Raw genomic sequence first — 22,543 nt, 5'->3', positions numbered from 1 at the left:
ATTACAGTGCTTAGAACTTTTAATACTGTGGTTGAATAAGAGTAGTAAGAGCAGAAATCCTTGCTTTGTGCCTTACCCTTGGGTGATGGGCCATTTAGTATTTCTTCATTTAAAATTTTTATCTATTGATTGATTTTAGAGCGAGAGGAAGGAGTTGAGTCTTGTACGTGCTCTGACCAGGACTGAACCTGTAACCTTGGTGTATCAGGACAACACTCTACTCAATTGAGCTACCTGGCCAGGGCTTGCATTTAGTATTTCACCATTAAGTGTAATGTTAGCTGTAGGTTTTTGTGTAGATACTTTTTATCAAGTTGTAAAACCACTTTAAAAAAATTTAGCTGAAATGGTAATTCTTCTGCAATGATTTTTTAGATTTTCCTAATCTAGTATTCACCCTCCATGTTTCCTGCTTATTCTACTATTCTCGGGCTCTTATTCGATTGTATCGTGGTTGATTGGTGCTCATTCATCCCTCTGTCTCCTCAGACACATACGCCTTCTAGGCTATGAGGGCAGAGGCTGCTGTATACATTATATCATTAACAGTACAGTTTGCCTGGTAGCTTTGAATTGTTTGATTAAATGAGAGTCAGTCAATGAATAATTGAACACAAGAATGAGAAATTACCTTCCACAGGGCCTAAGGTAGTTTTAGTGATAAGAATATGAGTTTTGGGGCTGGATAGAATTCAAATCTCAACCCGTCAATTTTATATTACTGTGGAAAACTGAGCAAATTATTAAATATTTCTGAATCTCAGTTCCCTTATCTGTGAAATTAGGATTATAATATACTACCTGAGCAAATTAAGTGTAATAATAGATGTTAATTCTTAGCGCAATAGCTGTCATGTAGTAGGCATTCAGATTTTAGTTTTATTTTTCCTTCATTCAACCATTAAGTAATAAACTATGGTGATTCAAAATCACTTTATGAACTATATATAGTTATTTCAAATACTGTTCATGTTTATCTTAAAAATAGCAAACTCATTTTGATTATGTTGGTTCAAGGGGAAATATGGGGATGTGAGAAAACTGTACGCAGAGAGTTTGAATGTTTTGTTGAGCAATTCCATGTGCCAATCATTGTGCTCAGTGCTTTGCATGAAATAGCCCATTTAATCCATACAGCAACCCAGTGAAGCACATTTCTTCCTTTAAGGATTATTTATTAGTTAATTATAGTTTTCTCATCTCCACCCTTGTGAATAAGCCTCAGGAATGGGGCTAATATAATTTAATGCAGATTTCTAACTTTATAAAGGAGATAACAAATAATAACTATTTAATTTCTAAGCCACCATCCTTAATATTTAGGTGTTATTAAGGCTAAGTCGTTTTACTGCCATCAGAACTTAGTAATGATATTTATTTTATACTTTTGTAGAAGTACATTTGCTGCCTTCAATATATTAGGTTCTTTATTTGTATGAAACTGATCAGAGTAATGAATTTGCCTATTGCCTATGGCACATGATTATTTTTCAAGAATTATCACCAGTAACATTCAAATTGTTTTTCAAAGAGGAGAAAAGCAGCAGACTGAATTTGAATTTAGAGTTTTTCTTACTTAATATCTTAACATTCATCAGGCAAAGACCTGTTTTGATTTTAAATTATGGTAGAATACACAAAATAAATTTTACCACCTTAACCAATTTTAAATGTACAGTTCAGTATTATTAAATACCCTCATGTTATTGATAAACAATCTCCAGAACTCTTTTCATCTCACAAAACTGAAATTCTGTACCCATTAAACAACACTCTTTTCCTTCCTCCCCCAGTTGCTGGTAATTACCATTCTACTGTCTGTCTCTGAATTTGACTGTTCTTAGTACCTGATATAAATGGAATCACAGCGTGTTTGTCCTTTGGTGTATGTCTATTTCACTTAGTGTAATGTCCACCAGGTTTACCTGTGTTGTAGCATGTATACACATTTCTTCTTAAGAAAATTCTTAAAAAGAATAAATAAGGCTGAATTCTTAAGGCTGAATAAATATTTCACTGTGTGAATATGTATATGTACATATATATATATTTAGATTTATATCTCACATTTTGCTTATCCATTCACTTGGGTTGCTTTCATCTTTTGGCTGTTGTGAAAATGCTGTTATGAAGAGGGTGCACCATGATCTCTTTGAGGCCCCGGCTTTAGATTCCTTTGAATATATACCCAGAAGTGGAATTGCTGGATAATATTTTAAACTTTTTAGGAATTGCCATACTATTTTCCATAATGGCTACACCATTTTACAATCCCACTGGCAGTGCACAAGTGTTCCAATTTCTCCATCCTCATCAACAATTGTTATTTTCTGTCTTTTTAATAATAGCCATCCTACTGGATATGAAACAGTATCTCATTGTGGTTTTGATTTGCTTTTCCCTAATGACTTGTGATGTTGAGCATCTTTTCATGTGCTTATTGGACATTCATATATCTTCTTTGGAGAAAAGTTCATTCAAGTTCTTTTCGAACTTCTAAATTGGTTGATGTTAAGGTGTAGTTTTTAATATATTTTGGATATTAACTCCCTATCAAATAAATGATTGACAAATATTTTCCCCACTCTGTTGCCTTTTCACTCTGTTGATTGTCTTTGAATCACAGAAATTCCACTTTTTTGTTTTTAAAATATTATTATTATTATTATTTAAGACATTTAAAAAGAATAATACAGTAAACTTTCTTGTAGTCACTATCCAGGACACTAAACAATACTAAATTAGTTGAAAGACCCTAGGTTTCCCTTTCTTTTTTTATTTTATTTTATTTATTTATTTATTTAATTGTCTATTTATTTATTTATTTATTTTTTATTTTTTAAAAATTGATTATGCTGTTACAGTTGTTCTATTCCCCCCTTCATTCCCCTCCACCCTGCCCCCCCATCCCCACCATTACCCCCCTTTAGTTTATGTCCATGTGTCTCAAGTCCTTTAGGTTCTGTATTTCCCCTGCTATTCTTTCCCCCCCCCTATCTATTTTCTATCTACTGTCTATGCTACTTATTTTCTGTACCTTCTCCCTCCTTCCCCTCCTCCCACTCCCCTGTTGCTAACCCTCTTTGTGATCTTCATTTCTATGGTTCTGCTCCTGATCTAGCTATCCTTTTAGTTTGCTTTTGTTTTAGGTGTGGTTCTTAATAACTGTGAGCTTGCTGTCCTTTCACTGTTCATCTTTTTTATCTTCTTTTTCTTAGGTAAGTCCCTTTAACATTTCATATAGTAAGGGCTTGGTGATGATGAACTCCTTGAATTTGATCTTATCTGAGAAGCACCTTATCTGTCCTTCCATTCTAAATGAAAGTTTTGCTGGATAGAGCAATCTTGGTTGTAAGTCTTTAGATTTCATGACTTGGAATATTTCTTTCCAGCCCCTTCTTGCCTGTAAGGTCTCTTTTGAGAAATCTGCTGACAGTCTGATGGGGACTCCTTTGTAGGTGATTGTCCCCTTAGCTCTTGCTGCTTCTAGGATTCTCTCCTTCATTTTAATTTTGGCTAATGTAATTATGATATGCCTTGGTGTGTTTCTTCTTGAGTCCAACTTTTTTGGTACTCTCTGAGCTTCTTGGATTTCTTGGAAGTCTATTTCCTTTGCCAGATTGGGGAAATTTTCTTTTATTATTTGTTCAAATAATTTTTCCACTGGTGGTTGTGTCTTTCCCCCTTCTGGTACCCCTATAATTCGGATATTGGAGCGTTTAAAGATGTCCTGGAGGTTCCTAAGACTCTCCTCATTTCTTTGAATTCTTGCTCCTTGACTCTTTTCTGTTTGGCCATTATTTGCTTTCTTCTGGTCCACTCCATTGATTTGAGTCCCAGTTTCCTTTTCAACGCTATGGGTTTCCTGTGGAATTCCATTCATTTCCATTAGTTTAGCCTTCATATGATTCTCTAATTTGTGGCTATAATCAACCAGATCTGTGAGGATCCTGATGACCAGTGTTTTAAACTGTGTGTCTGAGAGTTTTGCTATTTCTTCGTGGCTTAGATTTATCTCTGGGGCTTTGAGGTCTTCCTGCGACATTTTTGGTCTGTTCTGTCCCTTTAAATGTGAGAAGCGGCGCCTTGGACTCCCAGGTCGCTGGGTTGTGACGCTGTATTTGGGGGCGTGGTCAGAGCGGGGAAATGGCGGCGCCCTCTACTGCCGCTTGCCACGGGGACCGCCGGGGCCTGGTCCAACCGCCCACTCCCTCGCCTGTCCGCTCGCCCGCAAACAGGCAACCGCAGTCAACACGAAGCACCGCCTCCCCACTGTCTCCTCTGCAGTCGCTCACCCGGTGGGTTGCTCAGTCGCCCACTAGGTCCAACCCTGCGCCTGGAACCCGTGCGTCTGGATTCGCGCGTCTGGATTCCGCGCCCGGGTCCGACCCAGTCCTCCTGTGCAACCCCTCACGAGATGCCGGTTTCGCCCCTTACCGGTCGGGCTGAAGAATTTGTTGTTAACGGACTTCCGAAAAGTTCAATTTTCCGTGTTCTGGTTGTGTTTTCTGATGCTAATATTTAGTTGTCCCTAAACTTGGTTGTGTGAGAAGGCACGGCACATCCACCTATACCTCCATCTTGGCGGAAGTCCCAGGTTTCCCTTTCTTGATTGCAGGTCCTTCGCCATCTCTCTAAGGTAACCATTAAGGAATATAAGTGTTTCTCTTGACTAGTTTGTACTCCTTAGCCACCTTCTTATTGTATTAGAAGTTTAGTGCAGTGTATGGAAGAAGTAAAAACACTGCAGAAGTGTCCTGAGGAAGGCTAAGGTGGGAAGGGTTCTTTCTCAGATTTTATTTTATTTAGTTTAGTTTGAAGTCCAATTCAGCACTCTGTCAGAGTTGTACGTAATAGGTGCACAGAAATATTTGTTGTATGACTGTTTGCTACACAGATACTTTTGATTGAAGATATTTAGTACCAGTATTATATCATTTGAAATGAAGTTTATATATCTTTTGGGTTAGAATTATTAAGTACTTTACCAATAAATAGGTGACTGTGGTAGAGTAAATGGCTTAGAAGTAGTGAAACTGAGAGGCAAACGAATTTGCAGCATTTAGCTCTAACTACATAGGGCACATTTAGCTGGCTGGGTTGAGACACTAGCAGCAGGACAAACAATAAGAGAGATCTAGAAGCCTTCTGTTCCTGGTTTAGGAAAATGAATCGTAAATTCTGAAAAAGGGTGAGTCTGGTAAGGTCTGACTTTGGGCAAGGAGCTGTTGAAACAAACAGTGCTATGTTCACAGGATAGTAGTGGCGGATTTGAGCTTTTTTATAGCTGAAAATGAAATCCGTTTCTAGAGAGGTTATTATGGAAGCAGCAGCAGCTGCTGCTGCAGCCACTGACACCTGAACTTGGTGACTGTGTGAAGTGGCTAGAGCAGGAAATGATTATATGGCACTAGGCGTGTACAGGGAAGGACTTGTTCTGGCTCTGGACAAGTGGTTGCACAGGTTGTGGGCGTCACTTTAAATACATAAAAACCTGCTTGCTGCAGAAGCACCTTCCTGAGAATCAGGTGCGCATCTGAAGGGATGAGCTCATGCTTCTTACCAGACCTGCTGTAGATGCTGAGTGAGTGTTTTCCTAATTGCAAGTCCTGCAGCTGGAGAAGCAGGAAGTTGTTGAAGCCTCGAGTACTTTGTGAGTAGCAAAAAAGCTATTTTGGGACTCTTGAAATGTGTGGCTGTGAATATCAGGCTGAAGGTGACACACATGCACATTCAGTGTTTCCGTTGAGAACTGAAGTGAAGGGTTGAGGAAAGCTTGGTGCTTCTGACTTTATTCTAGTGATTCTTTTGGTGGTGACTTAATAATTTCTTTCCTTCAGTGTCTTGTTTGGTTTTACTGTTTTGGAAAATAAGAATCCTGGGCTCTCTTTTTCATTTTCCAAGGATCTTACGGCTTTTTTTTTTTTTGAGCCTTTAGTTGATGGGATTTATTCTACTTTTGAAGTCCATTGGGCTGCTTTCAGAGCCCTATGCATGATTCTATTTTGTTTTATTTTAATTTGCCTAAACTATTCACTTTAAGTAAGCCTCTTTAAAATAAAATTAGATTTATAAAGAAAACCAATTACTTATTTTTATTTAACTTTTATTTTGGGATAAATCTAGGTTCACACAGTTATAGAGACCTCTAACTCTGTAACATCTTGCAAAACTGTAGTGTAATTATTACAATCAGGATGTTAACGTTGATACAGTAAAGTTACAGAACATTTTCACCATAGAATCTTTTTGCTCTTTTATGCCACGCCCATTTCTTTAGTACCTGTCAATCACTAATAGAAAAATCAGTTTTTATGCATGAGATTTTATGTTCCATCTTCAGTAGTTTTGTATTAGAGATCCATATGGCTTTATGAAAAGAGCCCTAGACTACAATAGGAGATTTTAGTTCATTGTAGCTCTCTGACCGTGGGCAAATAATTTTAATCTCTGTGTTTCAGTTTCCTTATATATAAAATGAGATAATGGTGTGTTAATTTTTTAATATACTGAGGACGTGCTTATTGATTTTAGAGAGAGGGGAAGGGAGGAGGAGGAGAGAGAGGGGGAGAAACATTAGGGCAAGAAAGAAACATCGATTAGTTTCCCTGTCTGCATCAGGGAGGGAACCTGCAACCTAGGTATGTACCCTGGCTGGGAATCAAACTGCGACCTTTCAGTTTACAGGATGATGTTCCAATTGAGTCACACTAGCCAAGGCTGGTATATTAATTTTTGTCCAACCTATTTATGGAACTTTTAAAAGAATTACAAAGTTCAGCCCTGGCTGGTGTGGCTCAGTGGATTGAGTGCGGGCCTGCGAACCAGGGGATCGTGGTTCGGTTCCCAGTCAGGGCACATGCCTGGGTTGCAGGCCAGTTCCCAGTAGGGGACACATGAGAGGCAACCATACATTGATATTTCTCTCCCTCTCTCCTTCCCCTCTAAAGATAAATAAAACCTTAAAAAAAAAAAGAATTACAAAGTTCTTTAAAAAAATAACTACTATGGCCCTGGCTGGGTGGCTGAGTTGGTTGGAGTGTTGTCCCATGTACCAAAAGGTTGTGGGTTCGATCCCTGGTCAGGGCACATGCCTAGGTTGAGGATTTGATCCCTAGTCAGGGTGTGTGCAGGAGACAAACAACTGATGTTACTCTCTCATCAGTGTGAGATTCTTCTCACTCTTACTCACTTGCTCTCTCTCTCCTCTCCTTCCTCTCTCTCTAAAATGAATAAAAAATTCTTGGGTGAGGGTTTAAAAAAAGTACTGTGTACATTATTATTAGCAGCAAGAACAATAATTTTCAAACCAGAAAGTGCATAGCAAATTGTAAACTAGAAATTATAGACCAGTATGGTACAGCTGAATATTTAAAAAGGAATTTATATCTTAAGGCTCAGCTCAATTCAGAGTGTTGAATTAACTAATGATCTCAGAATCACAGTTTTAATATTTGAGTAATCATACAAACCAGATAGAGACAAATGTTCTGATGTACTAAATGAGGAAAGTAGCTGGAAAACTATAGACCTGTAAAAATTGATATTAGCTACTGAGAAAATTCAGTTACCAATGATCAAACAGGCGATAATGGAGTATTAAACAAAAAGTTGGCATGGGTTGATTTATCGTAACAGCTTCTTTCTCTTTCTATTCTTGAATCCCGCACTTCTATTTCTATTTAGAATTATGAGGTTAGTAGATCAGGGGATTGCTCTAGTTATAGACATAATCCTACAGTTTCATATTTTTTCATGATATACCTGTGGCTGATATGTAATAAAATATAGTTCGGTTGATTAAAAGAATGTGTAAAAGATTGAATAACTGTACCCACTAATACTCTTGATTTTACTAGGAAAGTTTCTGGTGGATTATTTTTGGACTTTGTTTTTTTTTTTAAATTTTTTTATTGATTATGCTGTTACAGTTTTTCTATTCCCCCTTTCATTCCCCTCCACCCTACCCCCACATCCCCACCATTACCCCCCCTTTAGTTTATGACCATGTGTCTCAAGTCCTTTAGATTCTATATTTCCCATGCTATTCTTGCCCCCCCATCTATTTTCTATCTACTGTCTATGCTACTTATTTTCTGTACCTTCTCCCCCCTTCTCCTCCTCCCACTCCCCTGTTGCTAATCCTCCTTGAGATCTTCATTTCTGTGTTTCCACTCCTGATCTAGCTGTCCTTTTAGTTTGTCTTTGTTTTAGGTGTGGTTGTTAATAACTGTGAGTTTGTTGTCCTTTCACTGTTCATGTTTCTTTAACTTCTTTTTCTTAGATAAGTCCCTTTAACATTTCATATAATAAGGGCTTGGTGATGATGAACTCCTTGAATTTGATCTTATGTGAGAAGCACTTTATCTGTCCTTCCATTCTAAATGAAAGTTTTGCTGGATAGAGCAATCTTGGTTGTAGGTCTTTGGATTTCATGACTTGGAATACCTCTTTCCAGCCCCTTCTTGCCTGGAAGGTCTCTTTTGAGAAATCTGCTGACAGTCTGATGGGAACTCCTTTGTAGGTGACTGTCCCCTTAGCTCTTGCTGCTTCTAGGATTCTCTCCTTCATTTTAATCTTGGCTAATGTAATGATGATGTGCCTTGGTGTGTTCCTTCTTGGATCCAACTTCTTTGGTACTCTCTGAGCTTCCTGGATTTCCTGGAAGTCTATTTCCTTTGCCAGATTGGGGAAATTCTCCTTTATTATTTGTTCAAATAAGTTTACCACTGGTGGCTGTGCCTTTCCCCCTTCTGGTACCCCTATAATTCGGATGTTGGAGCGTTTAAAGATGTCCTGGAGGTTCCTAAGACTCTCCTCATTTCTTTGAATTCTTGCTTCCTGACTCTTTTTTGTTTGGCCATTATTTGCTTTCTTCTGGTCCACTCCATTGATTTGAGTCCCAGTTTCCTTTTCAACGCTATGGGTTTCCTGTGGAATTCCATTCATTTCAATTAGTTTCGCCTTCATATGATTCTCTAATTTGTCGGTATAATCAACCAGTTCTGTGAGGATCCTGATGACCAGTGTTTTAAACTGTGCGTCTGAGAGTTTTGCTATTTCTTCATCGCTTAGATCTATAGGCTCTGGGGCTTTGAGATCTTCTTGCACCATTTTTGGTCTGTTCACGCCCTTTAAGTGTGAGAAGCGGGTCTTTGACTCCCAGGTCGCTGGGTTGTGACGCTGTATGTGGGGGCGTGGTCCGAGCGGGGAAATGGCGACCCCCTCTGCTGTTTCTCACTGCTGGGTGAGGAGCAGTGCCTTAGGTGGTTCACCAGGGCAGGGCCACTCAGAGTCGCTGGGTTATGACGCTGTATGTGGAGGTGGGGTCAGAGCAGGGAAATGGCGGCGCTCTCCACTGCCGCTTGCCGCGGGGTCCCGCTGGGCCCCGGTCCAGCCGCTCACTCCCTCGCCTGTCCACCCGCGCACAAATGCGCGACCACAGTCAACACGCAGCCCCGGTCCCCCGCTGTCTCCCCCAAGGTCGCTCGCCTGGTCGCTTGCTGTTGCTCACTAGGTCCAACCCTGCGCCTGGATTCCGCGGCCTGGATTCCCCGCGCCTGAGTCCGTCTGACCGAGTTTTCCTGTGCAACCCCGCTTCACCAGCCGCTGGTTTTGCCCCTTACTGGTCAGGCTGAAGAATTTGTTGTTAACGGACTTCCGAAAAGTTCAATTTTCCGTGTTCTGGCTGTGTTTTCTGTTGCTAATATTTAGTTGTCTCTAAACTTGGTTGTGTGAGAAGGCACGGCACATCCACCTATGCCTCCATCTTGGCGGAAGTCCTATTTTTGGACTTTGGATAGAGTAGAAATTTTTTAAAATGTTAATCAGGTATGTAATTTGCAAAGCTGCCAGAGTAGTTAATATGACAGATGATGAGTAGAGCCTTAAAATTATATCAATGGATGAAATCATGGGCTCAAATTGAAATGAAATTTAACAAGGATAAGCCTATGTTTAAATTTAAAGCCTAAAATGCTCAAAAACAGTATGAGAAAGAGATGGTTGGGCAGCAATTTATATGAAAAATATCTGGGAATTTTGGTTAACCATAAATGTAGCAGGAACTGCCTGTGCAATGTGGCTGCTAAAAATACGTTCAGCTATATTACCAGGAGTTTATCCAGGTCACAAAACTATTAGTTCCACTTTATTTTTGTACTGGATTGGAAATACATTTTGCATATTGGCTATTTCAGTTGACACTGACAAAGTTGAGAGCATTCCAAGGGAGGCAGACAGAACTGTAAATGGTCTGAAAACAATTTGTAGAGGAATCTATTGGGATTTGGGGAAGGAAGTGTTGAGAAATTTTAAAACTGCAAAAGAAATACTATAACAAATATTTCTAGTCCTACCAGAATTAACCATTTTAACAGCTGTCCCCCCCCCCAGAAATAAGACACTGTAGATAAAGCCAAAGCCTTTTCACTCTCCCTATTATTAAATCTTATTTTATCGAAGTAATGTGTATAGTTTTAAAAATTCAAATAGTGTTATAAATATTTTATTTGTTTATTTTAGGAGAGAGGGAGAGGGAGGGAGAAAGAGAAGGAGAGAATGTTCAATCAGTTGCCTCACATAAGACCCTGACTGAGACGAACTGCAACCCAGGCACGTGCCCTGAGCAGGAATCAGTGGTGACCCTTTGCTTTGCAGGATGGTGCTGAACCAACTGAACCACACTGGTCAGAGCCAAATAGTGTTATATGCAGAGAAGGAAAAATAGCAGTTACCCCACCTTCTGAGGCAATGATATTCACCTGCCCGAAATATTTCTAATAGTATAATTTATCACTTGGTATAAGATATTAAACATATATAAATGCCATAGAATATGGTTTTGGCTCTTTAATGCATATAGGTCTTCTCCCTTATAGTCTCAATATAATTCTGTAATTGGGAGGGGCATTAAATTATTATTTATTGTTTATATTTTACAAATACTGAACCTGAGCTATATAGTATTACACAATGATTATAAGATTTTTCTTCCTGAAATAAAATTATATCAGCTTCAGGTGTACAGTTCTATAATACATCATCTATATATTGCATTGTGTGTTCACCACCCCAAGTCAAGTCTCCTTCCATCACCATTTATCCCTCCTTTACCCTCTGCTACGTCCCCCACCACCTTTTCCCTCTGGTAATCACGTACCATTGTCTGTATCTGTGAAGTTTTTTTCTTAATCCCTTCACCTTTTTCACCCAGCCCCCAAATCCCCTCCCCTTTGAGGGTCTGCTCTCTATATCTATGACCCTGCTTCTATTTTGTATGTTAATTAATTTTGTTCATTATATTCCACATGTGAGTGAAATAATATGATACTTGTCTTTGACTGGCTTATTTCACTTAGCATAATACTGCTAGGTCCATCCATACTGTTGCAAAAGGTAAGGTTTCCTTCTTTTTTACATTGTATAAATGTATCACAGCTTTTGTGTCTACTCATCTACTGATGGACACTTGGGCTGCTTCCAAATCTTGGCTATTGTAAATAATGCTGCAGTGAATATAGAGGTGCATATATTCTTTTGAATTAGTGTTTCAGGTTTCTTGGGTAAATTTGCACAAGCAGAATTTCTGGGTCATAAGGCAGTTCAATTTTTAATTTTTTGAGGTAACTCCATATTGTTTCCATAGTGGCTGCACCAGTCTTCATTCCAACCAACAGTGCACAAGGATTCCCTTTTTTCCACATCCTTACCAACACTTGCTGTTTGTTGATTTATTGATAATAGCCATTCTGACAGGTGTGAAGTGATGATATCTCCTTGTGGATATCAGAGAAATTTGTATTTCTTTGGTAATTAGTGACATTGAGCATCTTTTCATGTATCTGTTGGGCATATGTATATCCTCTTTGGAGAAGTGTCTGTTCAGGTCCTTTGCCCATTTTTTTATTGGACTGTTTGTTTTTTTGGTGTTGAGTTTTACAAGTTCTTTATAAATTTTGGATATTAACCCCTTATCAGTTGTATCATTGGTGAATATATTCTTCCATTCAGTGGGTTTTCTTTTCATTTTGTGGATGGTTTCCTCTGCTCTGCAAAAAGTTTTTAGTTTGATATGGTCCCATTTGTTTATTTTTTTCTTTTGTTTGCCTTACATGAGGAGATATATCAGAAAATATATTGCTATATCTGAAATGTCTGAGGTTTTACTGCCTATGATTTTGATTTTTATGGCTTTGAGTCTAACATTTAAGTCTTTAATCCATCTTGAGTTTTTTCTTATGTATGGTGTAAGAAGGTGGTCTAGCCCTGGCTGGTGTAGCTCGGCGGATTTCAGGCCAGCCTATGAACTGAAAGCTTTCTGGTTCAGTTTTCTGTCAGGGCACATGCCTAGGTTGTGGGTCATTGGGGGCATGTGAGAGGCAACCGATTGATATTTCTTTTACATGTCAATGTTTCTTTCTCCCCTTTTCTCCCTCCCTTCCTCTCTTTCTGAAAATAAGTAAATAATATCTTTTTAAAAAGGAGATGGTCTAATTTCATTCTTTTGCAAGTATCCAATTTTTTCAACACCATGTATTTATTATTATTTTTAAAGATTTTTAAAATTTATTTTTAGAGAGTGGGGAAGGGAGGGAGAAAGAGAGGGAGAAAAACATCAGTGTGTGGTTGCCTCTTACACACCCCCTTATACTGGGGACCTGACCTGCAACCTAGGCATGTGCCCTGACTGGAACTTGAACCAGCAATCCTTTGGTTTGCAGGCAGGCACTCAGTCCACAGAGCCACACCAGCTAGGGCAAGTTGCCCTGTTTTTAATAAGGCATCTTACCCAGGTTACCTGTGCTTGATGTCTTAGAATCACACCCTCTTTGGCCCACCACACTCTTCAGAAAGTAAGCCTACAGTCTTCAGATATAGGGGAATGACATTTACCTGGCTGTATTGGGTTGAAAGAATCTGAAACATCAAACTGCTTCTTAAACACATTTTAAAATTATTGCACCATTTTTAAGTACTGCCCCACGTTCCTACCTGCAGACAGCTCCAATTCCTGAGCCTTTCCTGGGTTCTTTAGTGGGAGTATGCATGCTTTTGGTTGCCAACATTTACCCTCCATCTCCATCTCTGGTATGTTAATCAGTTACTGCACATTTATCTGCTTTTCGGCTTCCAAAATTTTGTGTAAATTCTACACCTGCAATCATTTTCTTTCCCAGTTTCTTTGCCCTTGTGGATTTTTATACTTTGTATTTTTTTACTTTTAGTGGAGACTTAATTTAAGAGGTAGTAGAGGTAAATCTGTGTTTAATCCACAATTTAAACATGTGCAATGCATTTTTATAACTTTATATACATATAAAATGCATGTACAAGTAACACATCATAGTACTTTATGTGTTTTATAATTTTTATGTAAATTGAATATTTATAGGAGTAGTTCTATAACTTTATTTTCATATTATGTTGAAATCTAATATTGAAATAAATGTGGTTAATCTATACTTAAATAATGCACAGCATTAAATCTGAAGACTAAATCACATTGTATTTATCTACCCCCCTTGATGGACATTTAAAATGTTTCTAGTTTTTCTCTATTTAATATATGTGAATATAAATTTCTATATTTAATGTGTGAGAATATTTTTAGGCTATGATGAGAAGTGAATTGATAGATGTATTAGTTATCTTTTGCTGCATAACAAATTATCCCCAAATTTAGTGATTTAAAACAACAAATATTTTTTTAACTCATAGTGTCTATGGGTCAGGAATCAAGGTATCTGTCTCAAAGGCTACAATCAAGTTGTAGCTGGAGCTTCGATTTCATCTGAAGACTTAACTGGGTGAGGATCTGCTTTCAGGTTCTCTCACATGGTCATTGGCAGTTTTAGTTCCTCATGTGTTGGTTGATTGAGGTTGACTAGTCAGTTCCTTGCTGGCTTGTTGGTTGGTGGCCTCCTTCATTTCCTTGCTTTGTGGGACTCTACATAGAGCAGTTTACAACATGGCAACTGGCTTTCATGACAGTGAAGAAAATGGAAGCCAGAGTCTGTAACCTAATCTTGGAAGAGACATCCATCATCTTTGCTGTATTCTGTTTATTAGAAGCAAGTCACAAGGTTCAGCCCATACTCAGAAAGGGGATTACAAAAGGGCATGAATAAAGTTGTATACTACAATGAGTTACAGGTGTACTAGAATATTTCGCCTGAAAAGAGATGATTAAGGGAACATGTAAGTTTTGTCTTACATATTTGAAAGCGTTATGTAAGAGGAAACTATAGATTGGCTCATGGTCTCTTTCCTCGAATATATTCTGTCAGAGGCCGGGTGACAATTTGTAAAAAAGGTGGTAAAAAAAAGATCGTAACCTCTTGCATTAGGTTAGAAACATAACTGTATGCTCTCTAAAGAGTCTACTCTAAAATTCTGTGATTGTAAATGAGTGAGATTCAAATTGTTAGTATTTGAATAGTCTCACTGATCAGGGAGTTGTATGTAGATAATACATAGTATGCACATAGGAGGTTTCATTTAAAAGATCCAGGTTAAGTAGTTAAGAGGAGAGCTATAGATTTATGTTTTTAATCATTGAAAAGAATCACTGTTCATATTCTGTTTTTGCTTTACATTTCTTTGGTTACCTGAGAATGCTTATTAATATAGTTCACATTTTAAAATATTGTAAGTGACTCAATTTTTTTCATATAACAAAATATTTTTATTGTTAAAAAAAACACAAATAAAAAAAAATCCTAAATACCCTGTAATTCTTTCACCAAAGATTGTATTAACTATATGATATGATGGTATATAATCTCTGACCTTTTCATTTGAGACACACACACACACTACACTCATTATTTGTGGTAGTATATTCTATAATGTTACTGCAAACACAATTAATGAATATTGAATCATTGCTCCTAGGAGAAATAATGGATTAGGTTTTTGTTAGTCTTTATTTTATTTTATTTATTTTATTTTATTTTATTATTTTATTTTATTTTATTATTTTATTATTTTATTATTTTATTTTATTTTATTTTGTTAAGTTAAAAGTCTTCCCTTATTACATAAAGCCAATACAGCTATTTTTAAGTTCAACTGTTTGTGCATATCTGTGTTGTTCAAAGTGTTGTGCCTGTGATGTTAAAGACAGTTGCTTTTAAGTGTCATTAGGTGGTGGCTTTCTGTGGATGTCATCATTTGTCATTTCACATACAACTGACACATTGCTCTAGGATGTTAAGAAGCTCTCCCAGGGGACTTCCGCCAAGATGGAGGTTTAGCTGGATGTGCCTGCCTCCTCACACAACCAAGTTTAGGGACAACTAAATATTAGCATCACAAAACACAACCAGAACACGGAAAACTGAACTTTTCGGAAGTCCGCTAACAACAAATTCTTCAGCCTGACCGGTAAGGTGCGAAACCAGTGTCCGGTGAGGACTTACAAAGGAGGGCTCGGTCGGACCGGCGCGGAATTGGCGCGCGAATCCAGTTACGCGGGTTCCAAACCCAGGATTGGACCTGGTGAGCCGCCGAGCAGCCCACCGGGGGAGCGACACAGTGGGGAGGCGGTGGCAACGAATTGACTCTGGTTGCGCGAGAGTGAGGGAGTAAGCGGTTGGACCAGCCCGGCGGCGGCGGGGGCGGCGGCCATTTCCCGCTCTGACCACACCCCCACATACAGCGTCACAACCCAGCGACCTGGGACTCCAAGGCGCCGCTTGTCCCACTTAAAGGGCCAGAACAGACCAAAAATGTCGCAGGCAGAACTCAAAGCCCCAGAGATAAATCTAAATGACGAAGAAATAGCAAAACTCTCAGATGCACAGTTTAAAACACTGGTCATCACCTTTCTCACAGATTTGGTGGATTACAGCCACAAATTAGAGAAACATATGGAGGCTAAATTAAGGGGAAATGAATGGAATTCCACAGGAATCCCATAGAGATGAAAAGGAAACTGGGACTCAAATCAATGCAAGGGTCCAGAAGAAAGCAAATAATGGACAAGCAGAAAAGAGTCAAGGAGCAAGAATTCAAAGAAATGAGGAGAGTCTTAGGAACCTCCAGGACATCTTTAAACGCTCCAATATCCGAATTATAGGGGTACCAGAAGGGGGGAAAGACACAACCACCAGTGGAAAAACTATTTGAACAAATAATAAAAGAAAATTTCCCCAATCTGGCAAAGGAAATAGACTTCCAAGAAATCCAAGAAGCCCAGAGAGTACCAAAAAAGTTGGACTCAAGAAGAAACACACCAAGGCATATTATAATTACATTAGCCAAAATTAAAATGAAGGAAAGAATCCTAGAAGCAGCAAGAGCTAAGGGGACAGTCACCTACAAAGGAGTCCCCATCAGGCTGTCAGCAGATTTCTCAAAAGAGACCTTACAGGCAAGAAGGGGCTGGAAAGAAATATTCCAAGTCATGAAATCTAAAAACCTACAACCAAGATTGCTCTACCCAGCAAAACTTTCATTTAGAACGGAAGGACAGATAAGGTGCTTCTCAGATAAGACCAAATTCAAGGAGTTCATCATCACCAAGCCCTTATTATATGAAATGTTAAAGGGACTTATCTAAGAAAAAGAAGTTAAAGAAACATGAACAGTGAAAGGACAACAAACCCACAGTTATTAACAACCACACCTAAAACGAAAGCAAACTAAAAGGACAGCTAGAGCAGGAGTGGAAACAGAAATGAAGATCTCAAGGAGGGTTAGCAACAGGGGAATGGGAGGAGGAGGGGGGGGAGAAGGTACAGAAAACAGGTAGCATAGACAGTAGATAGAAAATAGATGGGGGGGGGCAAGAATAGTTTGGGAAATATAGAACCTAAAGGACTTGAGACACATGGACATAAACTAAAGGGGGGTAATGGTGGGGTTGGGGGGCAGGGTGGAGGGAAATGGAGGGGGGAATAGAACAACTGTAACAGCATAATCAATTCAAAAAAATAAATAAATTTAATTAATTAAAAAAAAAAAAAAAAAAAAAGAAGCTCTCCCAGGCCCCAGAGTAAACATATACCTAATGTTCTTCCATACCTTAATTGTGTTAGAATTAAGTTCTGAAGAAGACACAATTAAAGCTATCACAAGTGTCCCAGCTTATCAATATATTGTTTTGTCATTTTCATTAACAAAGAGTAGTACAGTGGGGCCCTAATTTGCATTATAATTGGTTGTTAAAAGATACTTCACATTCTCCTGAGGACACGTCAAGATTGTAAAGATGCAAGGTCACTCTCAGGAGACTCTCCAGACTAGGAAGTGATTTTACCACAGGTGCGAGGAGTTGCTTCCTATACCTCAATTACATGCTTGAAATAGTGCTTTGCAAGAGCAGCACTGATTACACTGTACGCAATTCTGAGACAGTCTTCACTACATGTGTCATAGAATTAAAAGACTGTCTAATTTAATCTTACTGTAGTTAGTGTTATTACATACATGTTGTGAGAATTATATTCCATTATTCAGTTTAGCTCAAGAGAGAATAGAAAATTTGAGCAAGTATTATAACCAGATAATGACCAATTCTCTATACTAAGGAAACAAAGTGATTGATTGCTGAGGCTAACAAAGATGCAATAATTCTCTTCATAGGACCTTGTACTGTTTTGTGAGCTGCATTACTTAAAATCATGAGCTCAGCAAAAATCTTTACAAGCCAGCTCATTAAAACAGGCATTTGGCCAATAAGGATTTAATTTTACACCAATAAAACTTTAGATTTTAAATTTATTTAGAACTGTTTGCACATGTTTATAGACTATTTAATTTACTTTAACAGATGACAAGATAGCTCCCCTCAATGAGACCGTGGCTTAACTACATTTGCTTTATTTACATAGCAAGAGGATAACATTAAACATGGAAGCATTTGATTTGTGGCAATGAACGATGACCTACACAAGGTATCCTTCAGAAGCTACAATTAAGGATCCGCCTAGCTGTTTGGCAATTCAAGCTCTATTGAGGTCTTCTGGCCCATTAGCTTGACATTTGTGTTTTATGCCTTGAATTTCTTTTTGATTGCACCCTTGGCACTCGCATAGATCATTTTATTTTTCAGAGGTGCTAGCTCTGGTGCCCACACACAAAAAAATCAACTCTTTCCTGGATTTCTTGGTTTCCAACTTGCATCATACAAAGCATGGCAACAGTCTCAGGAAGCATTGAGACAAGATGCTTGAAAGCATCAGTTATAGTTACACCAACATGTCCAACCAAGATCTCTTTGCCTTCTACAATGATGTACTTTTTGTCTGAATGAGACAAAAAATGACAGCCTTCTTTCCTTTCCTGATTTCTTCTGGTGTGGAACACTTCCTAACTTTCATGTCATAAAAAATGCAACATACTTCATCAGGAACTTGCACTCCTGAGGCCTGTCTCCCCCATTATAGTGTATACTTCATAGGGATAGGGACTTGATCATGTATAACCAGAGCCTTAACATCATTGATAGGTTCTGCAACGTCTTCACTGTGGCAGTATCAAGGACGTGGGAGAGAGGGTCCATGGATGCCTAGTCTGCTGAAAATCCTCCTCTATTATATTTTATTGATTATGCTATTATAGTTGTTCCAATTTTTCCCCCTTGTCCCCTTCCACTCAGCATCCTCCCACACCATTGTTCATGTCCATGGGTCATGCATTTAAGTTCTTGGGCTACTCTGTTTCTTATACTATACTTTTATACCACCATGGCTATTCCTGGAACAACCTATTTGTACTTCTTAATCCCCTCACCTCTCCACCATTTCCCTACACCCACTGCTGGCAACCATCAAAATACTTTCCATATCCATGATTCTTCTGTTTGTTGTTTCTGTTCTTGTTTGCTTAGTTTATTTTTTAGATTCAATTGTAGACAGATATATATTTATTGCCATTTTATTATTCATAATTTTGATCTTCTTTTTTTGAAATAAGTCCCTTTAACATTTCATCTAATAATGGTTTTGTGATGATGAACCCCTTTAGTTTTTTCTTGTCTGGGACACTGTTTATCTGCCTTTCAATTCTAAATGATATCTTTGCTGGGTAGAGCAATCTTGGTTGTAGGTCTTTGCTTTTCATGACTTTGAATACTTTTTGCCAGTTCCTTCCAGCCTGCAGAGTTTCTTTTGAGAAGTCAGCTCAGAGTCTTATGGGAACTCTCCTGTAGGTAACTACTTTTCTCTTGCTGCTTTTAAGATTCTCTCTATACCTTTAACCTTTGGCATTTTAATTATGATGTGTCTTGGAGTGGGCCTCTTTGCATCCATCCCGTTTGGGACTCTGTTTCCTGGACTTGCATGTCTATTTCCTTCACCAAATTAGGGGAGTTTTCTTCCATTATTTTTTCAGGTGAATTTCCAATTTCTTGCTCTTTCTCTTCTCCTTCTGGCACCCCTATGATATGACTGTGGGACCTCTTGAAGTTGTCCCAGAGGCTGCTTATACTTTCCTCATTTTTTTGGATTCTTTTTTCTTCTTGTTGTACTGATTGGTTGTTTCTTGCTTCCTTATGTTCCAAATCATTTATTTGATTCTCAGCTTTATTCACTCTACTGTTGTTTCCCTATAAATTGTTCTTTATTTCAATTAGCGAGTCCTTCATTTCTTTTTCAAGTATATTTTATTGATTATGCTATTACAGTTTTCCCAATTTTCCCCCTTTATCTCCCCACTGCCCTGCACCCCCCCAACCCTCCAGCATTCCCCACCCTTTGTTCATGTCCACGGGTTGTACATATAAGTTCTTTGAGTTCTCTGCTTCCTATACCATTTTTGATTTCTCCTAATCTATTTTATGCCTAACAATATGCTTCCTTCACTGTACCTTCCCTCCCTTTTCCTACTCCCCTGAAAACCCTCCATGTGATGTCCATTTCTTTGATTCTGTTCCCCTTCTAGTTGTTTGCTTAGTTTTTATTTTCATTGTTTTCCTTTTTTTTCTAGGTTCATTTGTTGATAGTTGTGAATTTGTTGTCATTTTACTATTCATATTTTTAATCTTTTTCTTAGATAAGTCCCTTTAAAATTTCATATAGTAAGAGTTTGGTGATGATGAACTCCTTTAACTCAACTTTATCTGGGAAGCACTTTATGTGCCCTTCCATTCTATATGAGAGCTTTGCTGTATAGAGCAATCTTGGATGTAGGTCCTTGCCTTTCATGACTTGGAATACTTCTTTCCAGCCCCTTCTTGCCTGTAAGGTCTCTTTTGAGAAATCTGCTGACAGTCTGATGGGAACTACTTTGTAGGTGACTGTCCCCTTATCTCTTGCTGCTTCTAGGATTCTCTCCTTCATTTTAATCTTGGCTAATGTAATTATGATGTGCCTTGGTGTAAAGACACTTTATATAATATATATTGTTGATTTATTCACATTGAACTCATGGCAAAAAAACTATAATTTATGACCGCACTTATTACAGACTTCTATAACACATGTATTTTCTTCGGAAGGCACATCATAGCTTTCTTGAACTTAGAAACACTAGACAGCAATTCAGCACATTTTTTGGAAAAAAAATTAAAAAGATTTTATTTATTTATTTTTAGTAAGAAGGGAAGGGAGGGAGAAAGAAAGGAAGAGAAACGTCAATGTGTGGTTGCCTCTCATATATCCCTTGCTGGGGACCTGGCCTGCAACCCAGGCATGTGCCCTGACTGGGAATTGAACTGGTGATCCTTTGATTTGCAGGCCCGCACTTAATCCACTGAACTATACCAGCTAGGCCAGCACTTCAGCACTTCATTTTAAACAGTTAAATCACTAACCAAAAACACAGAAATGTGAGTAATGTGACACTAAATAAACCACCAAGAGGCCACTTGTTTACAGAATGAGAGCTGAAACAAGAAGGTGTAGAAGTATTGTCTAGTTTGACCTCAGTTGGGAATATGTGCGTGAGAGGACTCTAATGTTTTGTCTTTATGTAAATTCTCATGCAGTTTCCTGAATGACTATAAATGTGCTGCAAATGTTGATGTTGAGATAAGAAATAAATTTTAGTTAGTAAGCAAATTTGCATGTATTGAATTCAGGAATAATGAGGATTGGCTCTATGGGTTGTATGTGTATCGACTTTTATATTTCATTTTGTTTAATTTTACAAAAATAAAATAAATTCGAAAATACGGTGTAGTCTGCTCTTTTCACCTGACATCGTAATTATTTATTCATTCAATGAATGTTTATGGTATGCCCACTATGTATATAACATCTGCTGGACTATGGAGATATAGTAGCAAGCAAGATACTTGAAGTCCCTGCCTTAGGGAGCTTATATTCTAATGGGGAAGGTAGATAATAATTAATGTCTGGTATTGATAAGTTCAAGAAAACAATAAAGCAGAGTAAGGAGATAGAATGGCAGGTGATAATTTTATATGAGTTGTTCAGTAAGGTCCCTTTGAGGATGGTAACATTTAAGTAGAGAGCTGAATGAAGGGAAGAAAAGGCTATGCAAAGAGCTGGGGATCTGGCCATTCAATGGAGTGGTGGATTAGCAAGTGAAAAATCCTTGAGATGGGAACATGCTTGGCATTTAAAAAAAATGATTGGTAGAGAGTCATAAAGAAAATTTTTGAGGACTTTTGGTGAAGATGGAGGTGCAGGTAAACATGCTTCATCTCCTTATACAACCACAGAAATGATTACAACTAGATCTTAAAACACATCATACCCAGAACTATCAGAAAATCGAGCTGTATGGAAATCTGACAATCAAGGATTGAAAGAAGCCACATTCGTCCAGATGGGTGCCATTTTTACAATAGGCCATGCTACTAAGACAGGGAGCCAAAGCAGCTCTACCTAATACATAGAAACAGACACAGGAAGGCTGACAAATTGGGGAGGCAAAAAAATATGGTCCAAATGGAAGAAGAGAACAAAACCCCAGAAAAAGAACTAAACAAAACAGAGATAACCAACCTATTATATGCAGAGTTCAAAACACTGGTGATCAGGTTGCTCAAAGAACTCATTTAGTACAGGAACAAAATAAAAAAGATCTAGGAAGAAAAGAAGGTTACACTAAATGAAATAAAGAAAAATCTACAGGGAACCAACAGTGGAGGGGATTAAGCTGCAATTCAAAGCAATGATTTGGAATATAAGGAAGAAATAAGCATTTAACCAAAACAGGAAGAAAAAAATAATAATTCAAACAATGAAGACATCTCCAAACATACCAACATCTGAATCATATGGATGCCAGAAGGAGAAAAGGAAGAGCAAGAAATTCAAAATTTATTTGAAAAAATAATGAAAGCAAACTTTCCTAATTTGGTGAAGGAAATAGACATACAAATCCAGGAAGTACAGAGAATCCCAGATAAGTTTGATCCAGAGAGGACCACACCAAGACACATCATAATTAACATACCAAAGTTTAAAGATAAAGAGAGAATCTTAAAAGCATCAAGAGAAAAGCAGAGAGTTACATACAAAGGAGTTCCCATGAGACTGTCAGCTGATTTCTAAAAGCAAGTGTTCAGGCAAGAAGTGTTTTCAAAGCAAGTGTGCAGGCTCTGGCAAGAAGTGATGAAAAGCAAGGA

General features: G+C 38.2%; 1 protein-coding gene and 1 pseudogene across 8 annotated transcripts in view; one reads left to right on the top strand and one right to left on the bottom strand.

Moving 5' to 3' along the window:
- Positions 1 to 22,543, top strand: part of USP54 (ubiquitin specific peptidase 54) — a 159,333-nt gene that overhangs the window by 17,518 nt on the left and 119,272 nt on the right. For 2 of the 8 annotated variants that reach the window (XM_037130623.2, XM_037130624.2), the window contains exon 1: positions 5,528 to 5,653. The exons of the other annotated variants lie outside the window; for them this stretch is intronic. The gene's annotated coding sequence lies outside the window, so the exon portion shown is untranslated. Of the gene's footprint in view, positions 1 to 5,527; positions 5,654 to 22,543 lie in introns of those variants that run through there. 8 annotated transcript variants of the gene reach the window in all.
- LOC119038141 (destrin-like) lies at positions 17,892 to 18,368 on the bottom strand (annotated as a pseudogene).

Source organism: Artibeus jamaicensis, unplaced genomic scaffold, assembly GCF_021234435.1.
Source record: "Artibeus jamaicensis isolate MK-2021 breed Jamaican fruit bat unplaced genomic scaffold, CSHL_Jam_final contig_332, whole genome shotgun sequence".
Lineage (NCBI taxonomy): Eukaryota > Metazoa > Chordata > Mammalia > Chiroptera > Phyllostomidae > Artibeus > Artibeus jamaicensis.
The sequence above is the reverse complement of the archived record's forward strand: the minus strand, read 5'-3'. Positions and strand labels throughout refer to the sequence as shown.